We start from the raw sequence: 22,074 nt of genomic DNA on the forward strand, positions 1-22,074 counted from the left end.
AGCTCCCCATTCCCCTCTGGCATACTGAAATTTGTTAGGACCTGGTCTTGGTGTACCATAGAGCTTGATTAGCTGGTGGAACAACATGGTCCCCCAAAAGCCATTAGGTTAAGCTAAAAAAGAATGATTTTTCCCAGATATAAAGTTATTCTTCACAGTCTTTTGGAAAATAGTCATGTCTGAAATAGGCATTGCTCCATGCCACCTTTCTTTATGACAAGCTGCAATTAATTCATATTCCTCCTTGGTATCTGAACAGCAGCTAGAATCACTGGCTCTCCTCAACTTACTCCCACAGAAAATGTCAGCAGGATCTAATTATCAGAATGAAATGAATTTGCACTGATGTCTGCTTCCTTATCTGCATAATAGTTGAGCTAGGCATTCTTATTATCTCAGTTATGAGTTTGCACATTTTGTTATCTCCCTGGAAAAGGTGTTCAGATGTATGTACCCCATGTTTGACTAAGCTTAAAGAAATCAAGCCTTAGGTGAAAACACTGAGGAACATGGTGGTATGGAGTGAAGGACTTCTTGTGATTCCTCAATTTGTTTTAAGGATTTCTCCTTCATCTGAAACATGACAGGTTCTGGTTTGGCAACTCTTTGAGCAGGCATCCAGCTCTCCTATGAACTTCAGCTTTGTCTTACATATTTCAGTGGGAATAGCCTAATGTTCTTATCTAAAAGAAATGTGGTTGTCTGACTGTGCTGCAAAGGTATGTGGGACACAGAGAGCCATCAACCCCAGGTGCACATCCATCAGTTTCCTACACTTGGGCAGGGTCAGCTTTCTGTTTGGAAGGTCCAGAACATATGAAGTAATTTTATACATTCTCTGTTAATGCCACTGCTGAGCACAGAGTTTTAATGAGTGACTGTGGCAAAGATATCTACAAAGAGCTTAAAGCAGCTGCTGAGTCAAAGATCACCAGAGAACCAAGAAATGTACAGGAAAGAAAATGTCAGAATAGTCTTAAGGGGTTGGAGAGTTCCTTCATGCCTAAAACAATTGCAACAGGATTGATCAGGCACTTATTTCAAGGTAGCTGATGGCCTGAGCTGAGCTCAGCCAGTTCTGTCTGTCCTGCTCATAATGATGAGCATATGTTTTAGCCCCCTGATCTGCACCCAGTTCAGAGATTTTAAACTGGGGACAGATTGACACTGTGACCATTCGTTCTTTATAACTCCAACCAGAAAGCCTCTCCCCTCCCAACCCACAGCTGCCAGCCCCCAAGAGCAGCAATGTTAACAAACTTGGATGGAACTCTGTTGACCCAGACTGAGAATTGGGATGTGAAAGGCTCCTTTCCACCATTTATCTCTCTTAGACTTCAGGTTGAATAAGAGCCTGAAGCTCTCCTTTTCCAGTGCTGAGGTCACAGAGTATCCATAATCTCTTCCTTGCCAGGGGCAGACAGCTCCCTGTCTCAGGACAGAAGGAAAACCAGCCTCATATTCCTGGCACGGACCGAGCAATATTGCAGAATGAGAACCAGGTTCATGTCACCAGCGCCAGTTTTTCACCAGTGCCACGCATTCCTCTCTCTGTCTAAGTCTTGGCACAGCCTGGAATACTTGAATCTTCTAAATACCCATGTGAGTTTTCAACTCCTTTTTGTTCATAGATGTGTGTAACCACTGAGGGGAGGGTTTGTGACCTATCTATATCTCAGACCAAGGCAGAAGTGTGGAACAAAAAGGCATGTTTAGTGTAAGAAATGATCTGGGGAAAAATACCAGCTCAATAGCACTTGGAAAACAGCAAAGTATATAAATACCTTGACAATTCAGGTGTCTGTTTCCTCTAAATAAATCTGTATCTTCCATGAAAACATACCTCATGCTAAGCCAACAAATTGATGAAAACACAAATCTTGCAGGGCTTTAAGTTAGATAGAAGCACTGAAGATATCACTATCAATTTTAGCATTCATAGCAAATGCATAGAAAATGCTGATTTTGAATATTGTGGCTTCATTCTGCAGACTCACTTCAAATGGATAATCAGTAGTTGTATAAGCACATTTAAGTGCCTAGAGTTCAGATATTAGACAATAGCTGTATTGTGTAGTGAAGTTACATTATTTTATTGGGGTTTTTGTCTAGCAGTTAATTTAGCCAGAGAATTACTGACCGATCCTTTGTATGTAACATTTCTTTGGGTGCAAAAGGATGCTTCAAAAAATCTGATAATTTATACTGTACTCCAAATATCAAAGATCAAAGACTTATATATTATATCAAGTGATTAAATACAGCAGATGAGAAATTTAAATATTAAATTCTCCCCCACTCAGTTGCCTGTGACTTCCCTCAGCAGGTATAACTCTTCAAATAAGCTGCATTTTTTTCCTCAGCACCAACACCATTGTTTTATATCCAATATTGAACTACTTAACATAATATACAGTCCTTGAGCTTTGATACTTGTTCTGAGAAGTACCAGTGGAAGTACTACTGCGTTTGATGAGGCGAGATGTGTTGCAGTCAGCTCCTAAGAAGCAGGGTTTGTCGGAGCAGCTGTGCTGTACGGGGCTATAAGCCAGAACTGAAATGTAACAACTTGCCAAGCACAGTGCTCTGCCTAACAGCTTAAAGTACCTACGTGTTGTGCAGTGTGGTATTACTTCCCCTCCTCCAAGAACTTGGAGAGATTACAAAGTTGTTATTTGTTCCAGCTACCAATTACTCTCTGTCACTGTTTTATTTTGAAACAGGAAATGTGGTAAATACTTATCTCAATTTTTCCTAAGAGGAGAAGAAAAAGCCCAGCTCCTGCTGTGGGCACTAGACATTACAGGGGTAGGCATAACATTTTTGGGCACTAGGAGTGTGTTGTGAATTCCACTCGGCTGGGATGGGCAGGCCATGGGCACTCTCTAACCTAAGCCATGTATGATCCTGTCCCTGTGCACAGGTGGCTGGAGTTGGAGCTAGGGCTTAGAGATGGATAAGGAGGTGAACAGATTGTTTTTTCTGTTTGATTTTTATTAAAGTGGCATCACAGCATTTCCTTTGCACATCGAGAAAGAGAGTAGCTGGGCAGCCTTCCAGGACCTGAATGGAGGTTACAAGGCAGCTGGTGAAGGGCATGCAGTGATAGAACAAGGGGTATGGCTTCAAGTGGAAAGAGAGTAGGTTTAGATTAGATATTAGGAAGAAATTATTTACTGTGAGGGTGGTGAGACACTGGAAAAAGTTGCCCAGGAAGGTTGTGGCTATGTCAGCATCAGAAATGTTCAAGGCCAAGCCGGAAGGGACTATGAACAACCTGGTCTACTGGTAGGTGTTCCTGCCTATGGCAGGGGATTGGAACTACATCATCCTTGATATCCCTTTTAATCCAAACCATTCTGCGATTCAACAGCGACATCCCACTCTGTCGGACGCGGGCTTAGCTCTTTTCCGTCTCAGGAATGCCCCCAGAAGGGACTGCCACCTTGGTCCCTGCAATGTGTGCTACGGAGTAAATCCAGCAAACGCCTCCCGGCGTTCGGGGCCAGCTCTGAGCCGCGGCACCCGAGAGGGCTCTGCGCTGCCGCGCTGTCCCCGTGTGCCGGCCCAGGGTCGCTGCCCCGCCGCGCCCGCCAGGCGGCAGCGCTGCCATCCCCGCCATGCCCGCCAGGTGGCAGCGTCCGCCCGCGCACGGGGCCGGGATGGAGCGGGGACAGCGCGGTCGGGCCGGGATGGAGCGGGGATAACGCGGCTGGCACCGGGATGGAGCGGGACAGCGCGGCCGGGCCGGGATGGAGCGGGACAGGGCGGACGGGCCGGGACGGAGCGGGGACAGCGCGGCTGGCACCGGGATGGAGCGGGACAGCGCGGCCGGGCCGGGATGGAGAGGGGACAGCGCGAACCGGCCGGGATGGAGCGGGGATAACGCGGCCGAGACGGGATGGAGCGGGGCCGCCACGGCCGCCAGGTGCGCAGGGCAGCTTTCTTGTCAAAGTGCCGTGCCCGAGGTCAGCAGCTGTGGAGGTGCTGGCCGCCCAGAAGATAGCTTTAGTTTATCATCCACAGCATCTGGTATCGGGATCATGACCATTTTAAGCCAAGTGATTCCCATTCCCACGAGCAGCAACCAAAAGAGAAGGCAGGACAGGAAAGGAGGCTGGTGGAAAAATGCTTCTTTAGTTTCTTACCCCATTAACTCCTCTTCATTTTCTCTCCAAAATTTCTGAAACTGCCTTCTCACCTCAAACATTTTTATGTAATTATTTGTTCATTCATTGTCATCTTTAAATTCTGGGGTATTTTGAAAGATTCAGAGTTTTCTGCTGAGAACTAGTCCTTATTAGAATGAATGATAGGGAATCAGGAAAATTGTTACAAAACAATGAGGAAAACCTGACAGTTTTCTTTTCCTTACCTGCTTGTGCTCTCCCTCATTTCATCCGGTTAGAGTAGAGCTCTCTCTGTTAGAGAGAGCCCCTTGGGTAAAGCATGCCAGAATGCTAAATGGGGGGCCCACAGCTGTGGGGGACATACAAATTTTACCTCAAAACTGGTTTTTACATGAAGATTTGTAGCAAAAAAAGCAATGCTCAGATACTGAGTCTTTCACTTCAAAGGAAAATTCTGAGGTAAGTAAAAGCACAGCACAAAAGCGAGTGGGAACGAGCCAGCAAATCAGCATTCAAGGCAGTGTAAGGCAAAGCATGAAGAAAGTGACAACGTTGTGCTGGAAAATCCGAGAACAGCCTGAGACAGCAAGAGGACTCTCAGGGCAGTGCAAGACCTGGGGGCAAAGTGTTGCAGCAGCCTCACAGGAGAGGGTTGAGGCTCATAGGATGGCCACATGGTGCTAAAACATGAGAGGTCACTTTAGCTGTGGCCCAGATTGACAAGGAGGCTCTTGAGTGCCTGCCTGGATTTGCCTGAAGCAGGTAACCATTGGGTATGTGACTTGAAAGCATTAGTAGCAGAACTGAAGCACGTGTACCTGCTTTTAATATAAGGTTTATTTACTAGGTATTGAACAGTGTCTCAGTCAAAGCTGTTTCCTGGGTAGTGCAAACCTGTGACTGCCTCATGTGCAAAAAATCGTGCAAAGTGATCCACCATTTTAGTTCTGGTAGTGCATCCACTGTGTACCAAGGAGATGATTTTGGTTTAATTGCAATTTTGTGCCTAGAAGAAATGAATTAACAAGTTTGATTATTTGTACTTGATAAAATTTTAAACTGTGCATGTTAATTCCCAGGATTTAATTCTATTAGTATAATGTAACCTCCCCCCCTTTTTTTTCTAATTTTACTTTCCATAGCTTCTTATCTTTCAATGTAATTTACTTAATAAAGCTTATAAGTTCAGCAGTAATATCAAATTTGTCTTCAGCTAAATAAGAAGGAATCCAGCAGAACTATGGTAAATTTGATATGATTCATTTTTAGCCTGCTTTTGCTGTTTCTTTTTGTCTTTTGAAAATAAGGGCCCTGCAGTAGGGTAAGTTTAATTTTATTTTCCAACACCACACATACTACAGCTTGCCCTGCAACCTTTAAGGGCTGGGCAAGGCCACTTTAACCTTTGAATAAAAGTAGATGGTTTTTAGTCCCTTTGGATTTCCTGCCCTACCACAAACAGGTCTGCAGTTGGCTGTGGATGGTGTCTTGGACATGGGCTTCCATCTGGGCTCCTCAGGGTGTGCTGGCTGAGGTTCCCAGTGGGTACATCCTGCCAAGTCCTGTTTTTTCATAACTTTGCCACTCAAGAAAATTCAAAAAAGGTGAAGCAAACATCAGTGAATGCAACAGTACCGTACTTACATCTTGATAACAATAATTTGAAGTATATTCCGAGTGCTGGCAGGAAAGATGAAAGCAAACTTCATTTAGGTGTGTGAAAGAGCTGCAAGTGTTGATTGCTGGCACGAATAATACAGTTCTATATAAACGTTTGATCCTGCAAGCTTTTATAATGCTGTGAACAAATCTTTCCCGATGAATGATGACTCAGAACAGAGCTTTTCACTTGGCATTTGATAATTCATTTCAATTGCAGCAGAAAATAATTGTTCTATTCAAGCATACCAGGATGTACTTACTCTGTCCCTAATGAGCACATTAGAGCAGGCAACTCATCCCTGTCTGATTTTAGCACAGGCCACAAACTTTATGACTGACTCATTATTCAGTCAACTCTCAGTCCTAAAGAATAAAACTCCAATGAGTTGCAATGGTCTTAAAACTGTATTTTCCTTTTTCATAAGTCACTCAGGTATTCACTGACTTGTTGCAAGGATCTATGAATCTTTGGGCATACTACTGGTGAGCCTCATGTACTCTGTATTTTGCTTGAAAAGCTTAAAAATGGAGCAATATGATTTTGATTATGGAACAGGGTGACTAAAAAAATAAATCAGTTTATATTTTGTGTACAGTCAGAATGTGTTTTAAATAGTTCAAATGTAGGCAGAGTTTTCAAAAAAAAGTGGATGCCTCAGAAAAACATGTCCTACCAGCACTTGGTATGGTGGTATTGCCTTTAAGACTGCAAGGACCATTTAGCATTGCTTTTAGGGAGGCATGAGTCACCAACAATGTCAAAAGACATGTATCTCTTGGGTAAGAAACATCTGTGCTGCATTGGTGACCCTTATCTCACTCAGGGAATATAAGAGAGGTTTGCTTTGCAGAGTATCCTTCTTGGGTTTGTTTCCATGAGGAAGGACAGAACTGGACCTCTGGGTTACCCAGCTTGTTGGGGGCAGGAAGGTCTAGTGAAGGAGCGAGTCAGCCCTTGATAAAACTGTCAGGTTCCAGAAAATTATTTTTTTCAGAAAATGGTTTCTAAATCCTACAGAATAGCAGCAGAAAAATTGGTAGGTGTATCACACGGTGTGGAAAATTTGTGTACTTAATTCTCACTGGGGCACTCTGGCTGTCTTCAGGGAAGGTGAATGAACGCACCGAAATGTCTCTACAGTAATGAAAGAAAACTCATTGTGCCACTGGAGATTGAAGCTGCATGGCCCCGTGGGTAATAAATTGCTGCTATTCAGGCTCATGAGCGCATCAAGCCGATGCAGAGCACTCTAATGACCATTATAACTGACTGCAGTGAAAAAGACTGTTATTTAAGTACATTTCAAAATGTACTGTAAATTGGGCAAAGGTACAGCTGCACTTATGCACTGAGACAGCCTCCGGTTTTATTCGGTCTGACAGACTGTGCTCTTTTGAATTCAGGTTTCATCTGTGTGAGCTGAATGCTCTTATGGCCTCTGTTGGAAAGGGAAGCAGCAAAGCCAGGGAGAAGGGGTCCTGATCACAGAACTTCTAGCTGGAAAATGCAGGTTTGGATGAAAGCAAGGCAGGGGAGGGGAGGGTCCAGCCACCACTCACCATTCATTCATGCTGCCCTTCCCTAAAGACACCTACTTGTACCTCGCACCTAATGTGACCCCTCTGAAGGCAGTGTTTCTGAGTGAACCTAAGCAGGATCTTTGAGACCAAGAGTCAGTGCTTCATAGACTTCTACAGAGCCAGAGGGAACCTGTTTCTTTTTTTATATGACCTTCTGGACCTCACAGTCCAGACTCCCCTCCACACTGTGCCTGTGTCAGGTTTGTTTGATTGGTGTCTACCTCTACCCCACTTCATAAGTTACTTGATTTACAGAACATGAAGCTTCTTTGCTGACCAAATATGGACAGTGAAATTTATGGCATACTGTCAGTGAGTGTGATACAGCCTTTAATTGGGATTTCCAGCTTGAGATCCATCAGTATCTCTCATCTTATGCATTTTATGGCTGGGTCCTTCACAGTCAACTTTGCTTTTTGTCTGTTTGGCTCTTTTGGGGCTAGTTGAGTCTTTTTTTGGAGGGTAAGAGCTGGTGTGTGATGTATTCTTTTTTTAAATCTGAAGAGATCTGGTGGATACTGTGGTGTCATGCAACATGGCCTCTTAAAACAGTTTATCACCTGGCAGGTACATTGTGATCAAGGAATGGAGACAAGCAGCTTTCAGTAAGCAAGCTGCCACCAACATTTGGGCAGCTAATGCTGCAAAGAACCGTGTGTATGAGCCTCATGTTCAGCACATGCGGTCAGACCTGTGCTTCCCAGGAACCAACCAATCCCACAACAATGTAGTAAATAAAGGTGGACATCTTAGCTAATGAATTAGCCATGGAGAAAATAAAGCACACAAATTACAGTCAACTGCTTATAATTGTGACCTTCCTAGAGAATGACTGAGTCAGGATTAAAGAATTATTGCATGGGCGTTTGCTGACACAATTTGGTTGCTGAATAAATTTCCAGTAATTGGTGGCAATCACTCCAGGCTTTGTCAGGCAAAAGGGAGACTTTTTCTGGGTGAAGCCCGTGAAAGTCAGCGGAAAGACAAATGTCCAAAAGACAGATCAGTTTTCAAAGGATGTGCACTATGGTCTGCATGAAGGTTGAGGTGAGGACATCATCCAAATCCTGAGCATGTCCAGAGCATCAGAGACTCCTAACTCTAAAGAGATAGGAATGAACTAAGAGGTTTTTCTCCCAATTGCTGAGTTTCCAAAGATTATTGAGAAGTTGCACAGAAATAGCTCATTAATTCTCAATCTCTTGTTTTTTCCTTTTTCATATCTGTGAATAACAAGATCATTTATATCACTGGTCAGATAATTAAAGTTAATTGGCATTTATTAATAGGTCAATGTCTTTATTAATTTTGAATGTGGTATAAACAATTCTAAAAAGTGAGGGTTTTTTTCCTTTTTCAAATGCTTGGTATAATCTCTGCACCATTCAAAGAATTCAAGGAAGCAGCTGACATTATGCTGGACATATAATGTGAAAAAAAACGATCTGACCAGGCATTTTCTTCCTAAGTTAGCATTCTGCTGCATTTCTTTTATTCTGTCTATTTTTGACCGTTTTTGAAAAAGTATGACAGCTGAATATCTTGAACCAGCTGAGAGCATTTGTGTTTAGACATGAAGTTAAAGATCAGAAGTTTTGATGTGCAACAGCTGTAGAGGAAATAGGTGCTAAATGCTGTGAAGCCTGCCCAGATTAGGCTCCTTCAGGTAGACAGCTAGCTGGAAATAGTAGCACATCTGTATGAGACAGTTCAGTGATTGCACTGAACCAAAAATATCTTTTGTCTTTGCTAATTTCCAGCTTACAAAAGCAAAAAACCTCCCCTCCCAAAATCCCATAAAAGCCAAAACAACAACAATAACAACAATAATAAAAGTAGAGATGCCTCCATTACCATGTAATAAAATCTCAGTCAGTTGAAGCCATTTCCTTAATGTATTTGGAATGCTTGGTACATTCATTTCCCACCTGGCCCAATGGTCACTGATTCTTCTTGAGACATTTTATTAGTCCATGGTTTCAAAATGCCTAAAATTCCTATACCTTCCATTTTAGCTGGGCTAAAATCAATTTGTAACATGTTTTGACACTATGTTTGAACACCTCCCATCTAGTGACTATGTTGATGGGATGGGAACATGGTTAGGCAAAAAGAAAGTCACAAGAGAAAGATTAAACATAGTTAAAATTATTGTGATTATTCTGTGGCATTAAGATTTCAGAGCTGTGAGGAGTCTATATTGGTGGATATTGTTTTATAAGTTGTGTTGTTTTAACTCCCTTTGTGACCTGATTCTGAAGGAAATTTTTTAATTAATGTTCCACATATTTGACAGTAAAGTTCAAAGGAATCAAGAAGTACTTAAAGTATAGAATTAAAAATAGCTCAATTTCTGAAATATCTGATACTGGTTGAATACACATCTTCTATCTACGTTTAATTAAATTTCTTTTTAAAAATATCCCCTGGTTTCAAGAATTAGGTCAGTTACTACAAATACCTTGGCTCATTTAAACTGTTCTGAATATTACCATTATGAAAACTGGCTTATACAATATTAATAATTTCAACTAATTTTGGTTTTCAGGGCACAAAAAAATTCCTTATTCTAAAACTCTAAAATTCCTTACTCTAAAATTTCTGCTTCTAAAACAGTGATAATAAAATAAAACACCTTATTTGTGGAGTCAAGTCAAGCAGAAACTTGCAGTTGCCTGTAACAGTAAGGTAGAAAGGTGGTCATTGACTTTAGTGTGATCTTCATCAGGCTGTTGTGCATCCCTTTATGTGAAAACAGTTTCCTATGACTCTCAGGAGTATTTAAATAGACCGAAATTAGTTGTGCTTTTTTTAAAAGAAAGGACTCAGCCTTTGCATTACACAGTCAAATAATTCTGCTGAAACCAATGAGACTCTCTGAGGGTTTTAGCTTGCTGCAGCTGAAAATTGCTTCTGAGTTTGCAGTATTAAAGACTCAGGCATCACAGGCACTGAGTGAAAGCTAAAGCTGTAAGTGTGGAAATCATATACCAAAGGGCACTTTGGGCATTTCCCCTTGATGTTCCACACTGGAAGTGCACACCTCCCTCCTCCACTTATGGGGAGAACTGAGCTACCAGCACTTGGGTTAAATATCTAAACATACTTAATGCCAACAGTGTTAATAAACTTCCACTTCTAATGCAACCCTCTAGTCTTTTCCATGTTTTCCTAGGAGCAGGAAGGCATGCAGCTGGGAGAAGCACACCTTTCTGAAAAGGCACAGGAACTGTGTGGGTCCCCATCTGGGAGAAGGGGCACAGTGATGCTCCCATTGACTGCTCCAGCCATCTGGCCTGCCTGTGAAAGGGGGTGGTCTCCCCAGACATGCAGGAGCAGTTGGCACAAGACTGACTTCCAGGTCAGGCTTCTGAGCTTAGGATGTAAATACAGCTGCCACTGACTTCAAATGCTGGTGGACTGAAAGGTGCAGAAGGTTAAGGCAACAGTTAGGCAGGGATCATTCCATCCAGGCAGGGCCACATGCTGTTGGATCAAAACAAGTAAGGTACACACTGAAACCCCTCATGTAATTTTTCCAAGGCATCAGTGGAGACCACAGAAATCTGAAAAGTAAAATACTGGTTGGCAGCTGCTAGACATGAAAGTGAGACACAGTTTAGGATGATGTAGCATATTCCTGAAATTGTCACCGCTCATGTTTTGACAGCATTACAAAGGAAATAATTTTCCCAGTTTTGAAATATGCATTTGAACGTCTGTTCCATTAAACACACATCAGTATGTTGCCACCTGTTCCAGTCATGCTTGAAAATGAATGGTATGCAGAGATAATACACCTGCCTGGCCTTGTAAATGTTCTGCAGGGAAAAATCAAAATTAGGTAATGTAAGTCAAATTTGGATGGATAGTCCTGTTACAGTCAACGTTAAATCCAGTGCCCTTAATTACTTTGTTGCCTGAATTGGAAACCCTTCAAATAATGAGGAGGGGAAATAAAGCTTCTTGACAGTTAAGAGCCAAGGGATATAATTTTGTTGCAAGGCCCATCAGTTACCCACAGATGACAGCAAATCCCCATGCAGATCAATCAGAGAGGTGATATAAAATGGAGGCAAACGTTGGCACACACACTATTCAAAGATATTAAAGCTAATGTTGACATGGCTAAAGATAAAGCAAGCAGAGATGCCATTGAGATCCCACTGAAATCAGTACAAATCTTCAATTTACACAGGAATGTGATGTAGCTATTAAAAAAATAGGAAAGAAAAGATACCAATTAAGGACAAAAACGGGGTTAACTTTAAGCATATACTAATGCTTTTGACATATCTGCTAAAGTACTTTAAAAAACAGCTTATTTGCTGTCTGAAAACTGGGACTCTCAAAATAGCTTGCAAAAACCTTTGTCTGAGGGAACCTCACTCTTGCATCCATGCAGAGCAGATGCAGGCTTATGGTGTGCTTTAAACCTCGGGGTGGAAATTCTGCCTAGGAAGTTTTCCTGCATAAATATATAAGACATTGAAGCTGTGGGTATCTCTGCTAGAATGACTGTGAAGTGCTGTAAATCAGCAAGAGATGAGAGGATAATATGCACATCTCGTGCACTCATTTCTGCCTGTTGGGCTCTTACATGGTGTTTACTTGTGAAGAATCACTGCCAAATGAGTCTGCTCCAAACAGGCTCTTGGACAGTTGTCCCACCATGGCATTTCATTACCCATCATGTTTAAGGAGGGATGAGTGACTGCAAGGACTCACTGTGCAGTTTACCAAGCTTGCATGTGGCTTTTCTAGGTAGGAGCTGTGTGAAACTCAGAAACACTTCTTTCTTCTCCGATTTTTTCCTTTTGAGAAACAAGAGTTTACAGCTCTGCAGCCAGCAAATCAGTGGACTGCTTGTAAATCTCTAATAAACTTGCAGTTGCAAAGGCTATGTGTCTGTCACAAATTAGGTGCACACTACGTGGCAGGTAGCACAAATACTTTATATGTTGTATATATGTATGTATATGTATATGTATATGTATATGGATATGGATATGGATCTCCCATGCAAGTAAATCAAGACTGGGCAGAAAGTCAGGTTTTATAACTGGTTAATATTCCTTTTGCAAGCTTCTCCCCTGAGCAAGCTGTCACTGGACTGCAAGAGGCCAACTTCACTCTCTAGATATTTCAGCTGGGACCCTCACTGATCTGACCAGAAACCAGCTATGAGCCACGTCACTGAAACCCAGATACTGCTGCAACTCTGTCTGAATTCAAGGATCACCAGTTCTGGATTCAGTAAATGATTGCTCACCAGTTAGGATGTTAAACATAGTGTCACGGACAAATACCAAGATAATTACACAGGGAGGCTCTCATACTATATAACTTAGGAGCTAATTTAGGCTCCCAAGTCACTTACAGAGTCTGCAAAGAAACTCTGATTCCCTCAAAGGAGAATTCAAAACTTCAAAATTAAATATCTATGAGAATTTAAAATACTTGATGTGAGTGTAGCAACTCTCCTCCATGCTTTGTAATTCCTCTTGTACTTTAACTGGTCATGAAATTTCTCACAACCTCCTTGTAAAAAGCTGCTGTGTGATCTTGCAGAAGGCTGACAGACCTCCCTTGAACCCCCAGTACAGTACAGTACAGTAGAGAAGGCTGCATGTGCCCCAATGGTCATCCCTTGGTAGCAGGGTAACTCTACTATTAAACACAGTTCCACATTGATTCCTGACGTTCCCAACTGAAATTATGGTATTGGCTTTATATAAAATGCCACTGACATCAAGTTCTTGAATTGTCCCATAATTCTGAGATGTCTAACACATTATTAATATCTTTTTTATTCCAGGCTCTGGTTTGTGAGGCTCCTGTACATGATGTGTGTATCGTGCATCATTCACTCACTGTATTGTCCTATGTTTATGCTGCAGCAAGGCCTGACACATATGATAAATTAAAAAACATTCAGCAGTGTTAAGCCCTGCATTGTACTCAGTTCTTGAAGGGCCTGATCAGCTTGCTACTTTTCTGACAGATGCCAATGACAGAATGTTCAGTTGAGTGTGATGTGGTGAGACAGGCTTTCTGTCATATAAACAATCACCATAAATACATGTAACAAGCAGAATCATAGAAAAGACAGCTAGAAAGGACCTTAAAATGTCTTGCAGAGCAGACCAGATACCCTGACGGATATTTCTCCAACCTCTTCTTTAAGAACATCACAGATGGACCTTCCCCAAGTGGGCTATTCACTGTCTTTACTGCCCTTAACTGAGTCAATGAGCTACCTAATATCTTGCCAGAATCTTTTCTTGCTGCAGATAAGGCCTGCTGGTTTCTGTCATATTCATCATGGATGCAGAAAACATAAGCCTCCCTTTTTTGCAGCAAGCTTTTCTGTATTTGAAAACCATTGTTATATCTCTGCTTCATTTTCTCTTCCATAGATTACACAGTACCAATTAGTTCAATCTTTCTTTGTAGCTTGTGTTTTCTAGTTCTCTGATCATTCTCACACTGCATAATAAGAGCTTTGTGAAAGAAAAAAAGGAATCAGAATTGCTTTACTTATTATTACTTCAATTAATTATTCAATCACAATGCATTTTATTTGGGTTATTTCTAGTCTAACTTTACTTTTGATGCTTAATAACGTGTACACAGATATATCCCTATGGATTTTGCTTCTGGGTTATGTTGGCTCACAGTCTTTGTGAGTTGCATGTCAGGAAATAAGAGAAGTCTACAAGCCAAACAGACATGCTCTCAGGGCTGAGAAATACAGACATCCTCTCTTTCTTGCTATGCTGTAGTGAACACTCCCCTGATAAGAGCAGATGCTTGTCTGAAATTGTGTATCTGCTACCAACATACAAGTCCACTGCAGAAGTGTGAACAGCCTCAGTCTGGCTGTCCTTCCTCATCCTGTTGGGCACAGCCACAATGTCTGGGGCTTTGCAGCTTCTGCTGCACATACCTGACAGCCTGATTACCCCTCTGGTCCCTGATTTTCCCCACAGACCCGTGGCTGACCACCATGGACTCAGTGACTGCAGCATAATGAGGAGAGGGCTGAATTCAGATTACACAGCTGTCCTTAGTGCCAGCCTTCGTTGTCTAACAAAGCTGCCATCCAAACAGGCTTCCTCTGGACAGGGGGAGGAGGGAGTTTCCATGTACTGCCCATGATATGCAGGCCCATGCTGAACAACATTTCTGAACTGTTTCTGTACATTCTGTTTATGACCTAGCAGAAGTTTTCTTTAAATGGAAGCTTAAGTGACACTCTTACCACAGTTTGCCAAAACAAAATACAATGAGAGTCCCAAGGAGCTGTTACCAGAAAGAAGCTTCAGTTCTTGACTCTTCTAGTTGAGTAGCATATAAAAATAAAGCTACTGAAGTCCCATAGAACACGGAAATAATGTTATTCTGATGTATAATATATGATCCATATGTGAAGACTTAGTGCGGTGTTCCATTGATATGTTTTGGGGAAAATAATCTGTCTGCAATGAAGGCAAGAAGAAACTTTGAAACAAGTCTACCAAAACCAACAGACCTAAGTAAAAGAAATAATGATTCTCATCAGCCTGAGTGCTATAAAGAGGGATTTCTGACAATCAAAGTGTTATTCAAATTGAAAAAATAAAAAACTTTCCATACAATCTGTGCCCTTAAGAGATGTTTTCATCATTTTCACTCAAATTCTGAAGGAAGAAAGAAAAAAAAAGATCAAAGCAGCTAGAAAGCTGTGCAATTGAAGGGAGAAAGGAAGGGAACAAAACCAGAGGGAAAGATACATAGAACAAAAGAAACTCACACAAAGAAAGGAGAACAAAGAATATCCACACCTAACCCAAACCCTAACCCTAACCCTAAGCCTAAGCCTAAGCCTAAGCTTAACGTAAACCTAAGCCTAAACGTAAACCTAAGCCTAAGCCTAAGCCCAAACCTAAGCCTAACCCTAAAACCCTAACCCTAACCCTAACCCTAACCCTAACCCTAACCCTAACCAAATCCAAAAAAAAAAGGAGAGAAAGGCAGGCATCAGAAGGGATTTTCAGCCTCAGAAAGCAGCAAGCAGCCAGGCACTGCAGGTAGTATCACCAACAAATCCAGTCTGCAGAGAGAGATTCTCTTGCAGGACATGCTACTGGTGTAGGGGTTAGGGGAGAAAGTGTGATTTTTACAAAACTTCAGAGGGGTTCTTTGGGCATGAAGATTCAAGCTGTTTTCCAGTTGCTGAATGAAGCTCAGGGATCTGTTTCACTTTTTGTGTTTCTCTTTTTAGACTGACCTGTTATTTGTGGACTCCTGCTCCAGTGAACTATAATAATTAAAATAGATTGAGTTTTTAATTAAAAGTATAATGAATTTGGATTTTACTTACAGAAAAAAATGTTCTATGCGGAAAGTTGATATTTTTATATAAGAATTTAATACCTCTGCTGGAACACCCTTTTGAGGGAGACACAACTAAAAATGGGATATGATAAGAATTTTGTGGACTGTTCTAGTCTTCTTTTTTGCCCATAAAATAAATTATGCATTAGCATCTTTGGTTTCCCTGGGTTGTCCAACTCCTAATATCCCCCAAAGGATGCTCAACATCCTAATGCACCCAAAAGTGATGTCACATATGTGAATCACTGTCACCAGAATCAATTATTCATAATCTGTCACACACATGCTTTCTTTTGTTACTTTTGGCCTTGCCCCTGCACAGGCACTCTTTTGAGGCCTGACCATTTGCTGTTTGGAAAGAGGCTGCCTTTGGCATGCACTGGCAGGAGCCTGGGGACCCAGCACCCAGAGTCACCAGGAGGGGAGCAGGGCAACAGGGGCAGTACACAGCAAACCCAATGCGTCCCTCCAGCCCTTGCCAGGTTCCACCCCAGCGCATCTGCTCTCCAATGCTGATCCGTCTGTGAGCAAAATCACAGACCAAACATGGTCTGTGGCGGAGGAAATTTCATTTTCCCAGAGACATTAATCCCTTTGAATGTTCCCCATTTCCAGCTTGGTTCTTCAGAGCTGTTCACAGTTGTTCTGTGAGCCACAGAAGGAATGAAGCCCATGGACAAGGCCAGGTTGGATGGGGCTCTGAGCAACCTGGCCTAGTGGAAATGCCCCTGCCCACTGCAGGGGGGCTGGAACTGAGTGATCGTGAAGGTCCCTTCTAACCCAAACATACATTCTGTGACTGTATGACTTTGCAGTGGAAGTGTTTCTGTTGCTTGAGCAATTTTTTTCAACAAGATAGCTGTTGCCTTTCAGCATTTAGTGGCTCCTTTAGTCAGGACTAATCTCAGCTGTTATAAAATGAGCCCCACTTCTCCCTCACAGCTTTCATTCCACAGCAGAGTTGGTGATAAAACGTGGGGTGGTGCTGTGCAGGATCTATGAGCACTGAAAGTGGGTAGAGAAACAATGCAATTGCTTGAGCCTGGTCCCATATGTCTGCCAGTGGCTATTTTATGAGAAGGGAAGAAATTAATTTACTTAGGAGCCACCACTCGTCTCTGAGATTTCACAGTTTGAAAGTCACAGAGAGGGGAACGGCAAAGCAAAAAGTCACACAAAAACTGGGTTGTTTTTGTAAGAAACCAAGATAGAAAATGTGCCTAAAGTATCTTCAGGTACTGCACTGACCTTGAGCTCTTTCACTTCATTAATTCTATGATTTTATCACCACACTTTTGAATTAAAAAAAAATCTCTTCCCCCCTTCCTGTGAAAACATTCCTGTCCCTCCCTCTCCCACCCCTCACCAATTTCCCTCTTTCTTTCAGCTCTCATAATCCTTGGTGTGATAATGGCTAAGGAAATGGTTTCAGACAAAAGTCTGGTATTTTAATTTTGATAACCTTCCTGAGCAGCAAGGTTTGTGTGGGATGGAGATTAATGAAAGCCAGGCACAATGCACCCTTGTCACTAGGTAGAGTGAGAAGCACAAAACCCTCAGGGAAGCAAGTGGTTCAGAAGGGGAGTAAGTAATAACATATTTTAATTTTTCATGCATCCCTACCCACTCTTTAATGGAAGGACACTCCAAATGGCAAGCAAAGAGAAAATGGAAAGGAAGCAGCAACCTTACCTTTGGATGGCTGAGAGGAGAAGGGGCCTGGGGGCCCTGCCAGCAGCAATAATTGGGACTGACCCAGGACCTGCTGGAGCAAGTGGATGTTTTTTTCCTGTACATTTATATCATCTATCCTAAGGAGCCAAGTAAGCTTCACAGTTCCATAGTCCCCAAATCCATGTGATGCCCACTGTTGTCAGCAGCAGAGGCAGAGAGGGGAGTTGACGGTGGGGCAGAGCTCTGGGCAGCCCTTGAGGGGCAGGCAGAGCCCTGAGAGGCACCCTGGTTATGAGCCTAGGCCCAGGGCTACTCTTGAGGGGCTGGCAGAGCCCTGAGAGGTACCATGCTTATGATCCTAGGCCCAGCAGCTGCCCAGGCAGGGCTGCAGCTCCCTGGCCAAGACAGGCAGCACACCTGCCTGTCAGAAGTGATTCCCTGCTCCCTGGGTCATTCTCTGCTCCCATGTCCTAGTCAGCTTGCAGGCATTGCCTCAAGCCCCGAAAGCTGCTGGGGAACCTACTTATTTTCCTTTCAGTTCCATGGCTCATCAGGAAGCACAAAACCCGTGTCACAAGAGATTCTTCTGCAGGAAGCCCTTTCTGAAGACTTGCACATCATCTCCTGATGCACGGAGGTAAACACCTGCTGCTATTTACCACTGCATTTCCCAGTTAGATATTTGCCAGGGAGTCCATCTCCATTCTGTGCCAAGGGACATCCCAGGTATGTTCCCTCAAATAGGGCAGGGCAGGATAAGTGTAGGAAGGGCTGTTCCTGCTTGATGAGGATGGAGGCTGAGCCATGTATGTCTTCAGGACAGCTGCATACACAGCTGATCAGCCCACCATTCCCTCCTCACAGACTTTCTGCATCTCACAGGTGGCCTCTACCAAGCGATGGTGTAGATGTGGCTAGAAAAATGAAGATTTAGTTACTTCCTTGTGTTTTAACCGCGAAGTTAAACCTCTCAAAAGTTGGCCCACATCTTATACTTGGATGAGAATTAAGTAAACCTATAGTACATTTGATGCTTGGATTATTTTTAACTCTTTGAGTATAGTTGTTGGCCTTTGCTAATCTCCCAGCACCTCACTCAAATTGTATTAGAATGAGTAATTACTGAAGTAATCATGGATAATTAGCTCACTTCTTGACTTTTTGTCTCATGAAATAAGCTTCTAAAAATAATTTCTGAAGTGTTTCTTGAATTATGCTCTGTCATTTCTGAATGAATCTGTAGCTCAAGAGATTTGCTAGAATGAGGAGGGCAGGGGAAAGGCTCCCTGGAAGCATGGAGGAGACAGGGTGAGTGTTTGAAAACATGCAATACATGTGCATAACAAAAATGATAAACTGAAAAAAAAAGAAAATTATGAATTCTCATGGGGCAGCTTGAAGCTGCTACCCATCATGATGCCTTCCTGTTGCTGTTTGCATGAGGAAGCTACAAGCAGTGAAAGCAGAAGTGAAAACATCATGACCAGACTGTAATTCCCCATTCAGTTCAGTGCAGCTGCCAGATCTGGGATTCTGAGAGAAAGGACAACATTTAGATGGTGAGAGGGACCACCCCAACATACAGCACAGAATATGAGTAAGAATTATTGAGTAGGTCAGACAATCTGGGGATCAGTCTGTTTTCATTAATTACTAGTTCACGTATGAGCCTTTCAGTTTCCATAAGGTCCAGAGAGCTGCTCACTTGTCAGCCCTGTCACTTTTATGTTTGTTTTTGCATTCCTACAACCCACACCTGTGCAACCAGCTCCATATGAATTTGGTGACAGCATCCTCAGGACTCTCCCCTTCCTGGTTGTGTGGAAGGCCTGTCCTTGAGTCCCAGCTCCTTGCCTGCAGTCTCACTCTGGATGCACCTCAGACAAGTTTCAACATCTTGTGCTGTGTTTTTGTACATTTAGCTGTAGTCATGCATCGACCCCTCTTTTACCTGTTTGTTTGCTGTTTTGTCGACCTTGTGTGTTCAGTTTGGCAAAACTGTGTCTGGGTTTGAACAGTAACAGCCTAACCAGAAAGCTCAAGAAACTGCTTGTTTCCACACATGCACATAAATAGTCATAACACAAAAAATTATTCAACTCATTTCACATTCTAATGAACAAAAGCAACACCTACACCACAGATCCATATTACATTTATCCTGTTTTCCTCAAGTTTTTTCAGCATCAGAGTTTCATGGGCAGAGCAGACACTCGCTGGTAAGACTGCATCTCATTTTGGAAATTTTGCAGTGTTCTGGATTCCCCTCAGACACCTTGAAACTCTCCCTTATATCCAAAATATTACATACTATCAAAGAATTCATCTCGCAGCAGCAGATAGTTTCCGGACATGTTTTTGATGAAAGATTCTGCCCTGTTCATTTGTAACCCTTTGGTTGCTAGAGGATTCATCTGTTATGTAACAACACAGGGGATTGTGAAAGATCTTGTGCATAGGCATCAAAATTGTCTGCTGTAACTAATGGATACCACAATAAGCACTGCAGAATGCAATAAATCTCACCCTAACTGTTGTAAATGTAAATGTTATCCCTGCTCTTCCTTTTAAAGCCGTTTCCCAGCTTTACTTTTCTTAGGAATCTTGTTCTGATTTGCAGCTTAAGTTTTCTCATAGATAGGATGCCCCTGTTTGTTTTCACCAGTTTCATCCGTTCCTTTTCAGTTATTCTGCCTCCCTTGAGCTCAGTTACTGGATTGATCGACAGAGGGCAATAGTATCTCACTCCAGCTTCTCTCCAGTTCTCCTTCCTGCTTCTCTTTCCCCTCCCCTCTGAGTATCTGCATCCATCACTCGCTTCTCCTACTTCCAAACTTTCACCTTTGACCAGTGAAGGAGGGTGCTTCCAGCAGTTACAGGGGCACAAGAATCTGTGTTTTTCTGCAAAGCCTGGCACAGTGCTCAGCCCAAGGGCTTCTCTGTGCCCAGGGCAGCAACGGTGCTGAATGTTGGCATAGACCCTGAAAGCAATTCCACAAATCACTGTCTGAGGGTTGTTAAAAAACAATGCATCCATTTTTTTTCTATAGAAGTAGAAACTTGCAGGAAGGGCAACAATAATGTCCTGGGCTGGCCATGGTGGTCAGCATTCCTGCTGCCAGGGAATGCATCTCCCTGTACACTGGGCAGGTGCTGAGGATGCTGCTGGAAGTGATTCCAAAACCTGTGAGCATGGATCCCTTGTCCAAGGACTGCAGTGAGCTGATGGCCAGCAGACTTAGATTCACTCCATCCACATAAGCATCCACTGGAAAGTACACAGGGCTCCTCAAACAGGAAAGGATTGAAAGGATCTCTCTCTCTCTCTCTCTCTCTCTCACAAGTTTAACCCCTAGTCGAAGTTGTTGCTCCAATTTAATCTTCAGTCAAATATCTGCACTTGTCTGGAAACAGTTTGTCATATGAAAATATTTCTCTTCCTTCTGTGTGGAATGCAGGAGGTATTTCCTTGTATGTACAACTGTCTCCCTGAAATGGGAAAAAGCAATGGTGAGTATAACAATCATTGTATGTTCTAGCCAAAAGTCAGTGCTACACCTATAGGAAAATATGTTAGGGATTGTAAAGTGCAAGTAAATACCCTTTTGAGCTAGACTGCAGCTTTAAGCCCTGGACTTAGAAAATCTTTCTCTGTTCATGTTACAGACTGAGAGTTGCCTGATTGAAGTTGCTCAGGGCTGTTCGTGCTTCAGGATATTGAGCATGCAGGGAAGGCTTGGAGGGGCTGGGGGCTCACACATACAGCCAGCAATGGGCCATATGTATGCTCCCTCAAGGGCAGACAAGGGAACAACTAATAACTCTGCCTCCGTGATAAGGATCTTTCCTCTAGGAATGCACCTCTGTGGTCTTCTGGTTGATGGATTTTCTCTGCTCAGACTCCAGGAAAACTGAAGGAAAGCTACTTCTCAGCATCTGGGTATATGATTAGCATGGTATGTACAGAAAATGAATGTAGGCTGCCCTGCAGCCATGTTATACCTGTAGCCTGGACTTCTCCTCCTGTGAACAGGAGAGAGGCCAGAGGAGGCCAGACTAGAGCTTCATCTAGCCCAGCATCCCGGCTCTGTTCTTATCTACTGGACAATTCTCAGGGAATGTGTGTGTGTGAGGATAAAGGCCAGTATGAAATGACTCATATCTGACAATGAACATCAGAGAGTGCTCATGCACTCTCTGGCAAGGCAGGTATGTCCAAACTGTCATGTTTAATAGTAACTGAATGTGACTGAACAAGTCTACATATTTTTGAACGACTGTATACTGTTGAGTTCAACATCCTCTGACAGTAAGTTGTACGGTTTTCCTCAGAGTCACAAATCATCCTTTCACTGCTATTCTCTTATTACAGAAAGCTAATAATATCTTACTCTATCTTCCCTGAAGTCCACTGTCTTAGCTTGAGAAGACCAGAGGTAAGATTTTGCCTGTTTTCCATTTTACAAACCAATTCCCTCTGTGGCTTCTACCTGTCTTGCCTTCCATCTGCCCTTCACTGCAACGTTGCCAGATTTTATGCATGTGATTGAATATTCCCATATTCTTTCTTCTCCTTCTGAAGTGACAGTGTCTGCCGGCCCTTGGGAGGAAGCCACCCACAACATTTGTGCCAGCATCCATGGAAAAT

This window comes from Zonotrichia albicollis, chromosome 2 (genome assembly GCF_047830755.1).
Source record: "Zonotrichia albicollis isolate bZonAlb1 chromosome 2, bZonAlb1.hap1, whole genome shotgun sequence".
Taxonomy (NCBI): Eukaryota; Metazoa; Chordata; class Aves; order Passeriformes; family Passerellidae; genus Zonotrichia; species Zonotrichia albicollis.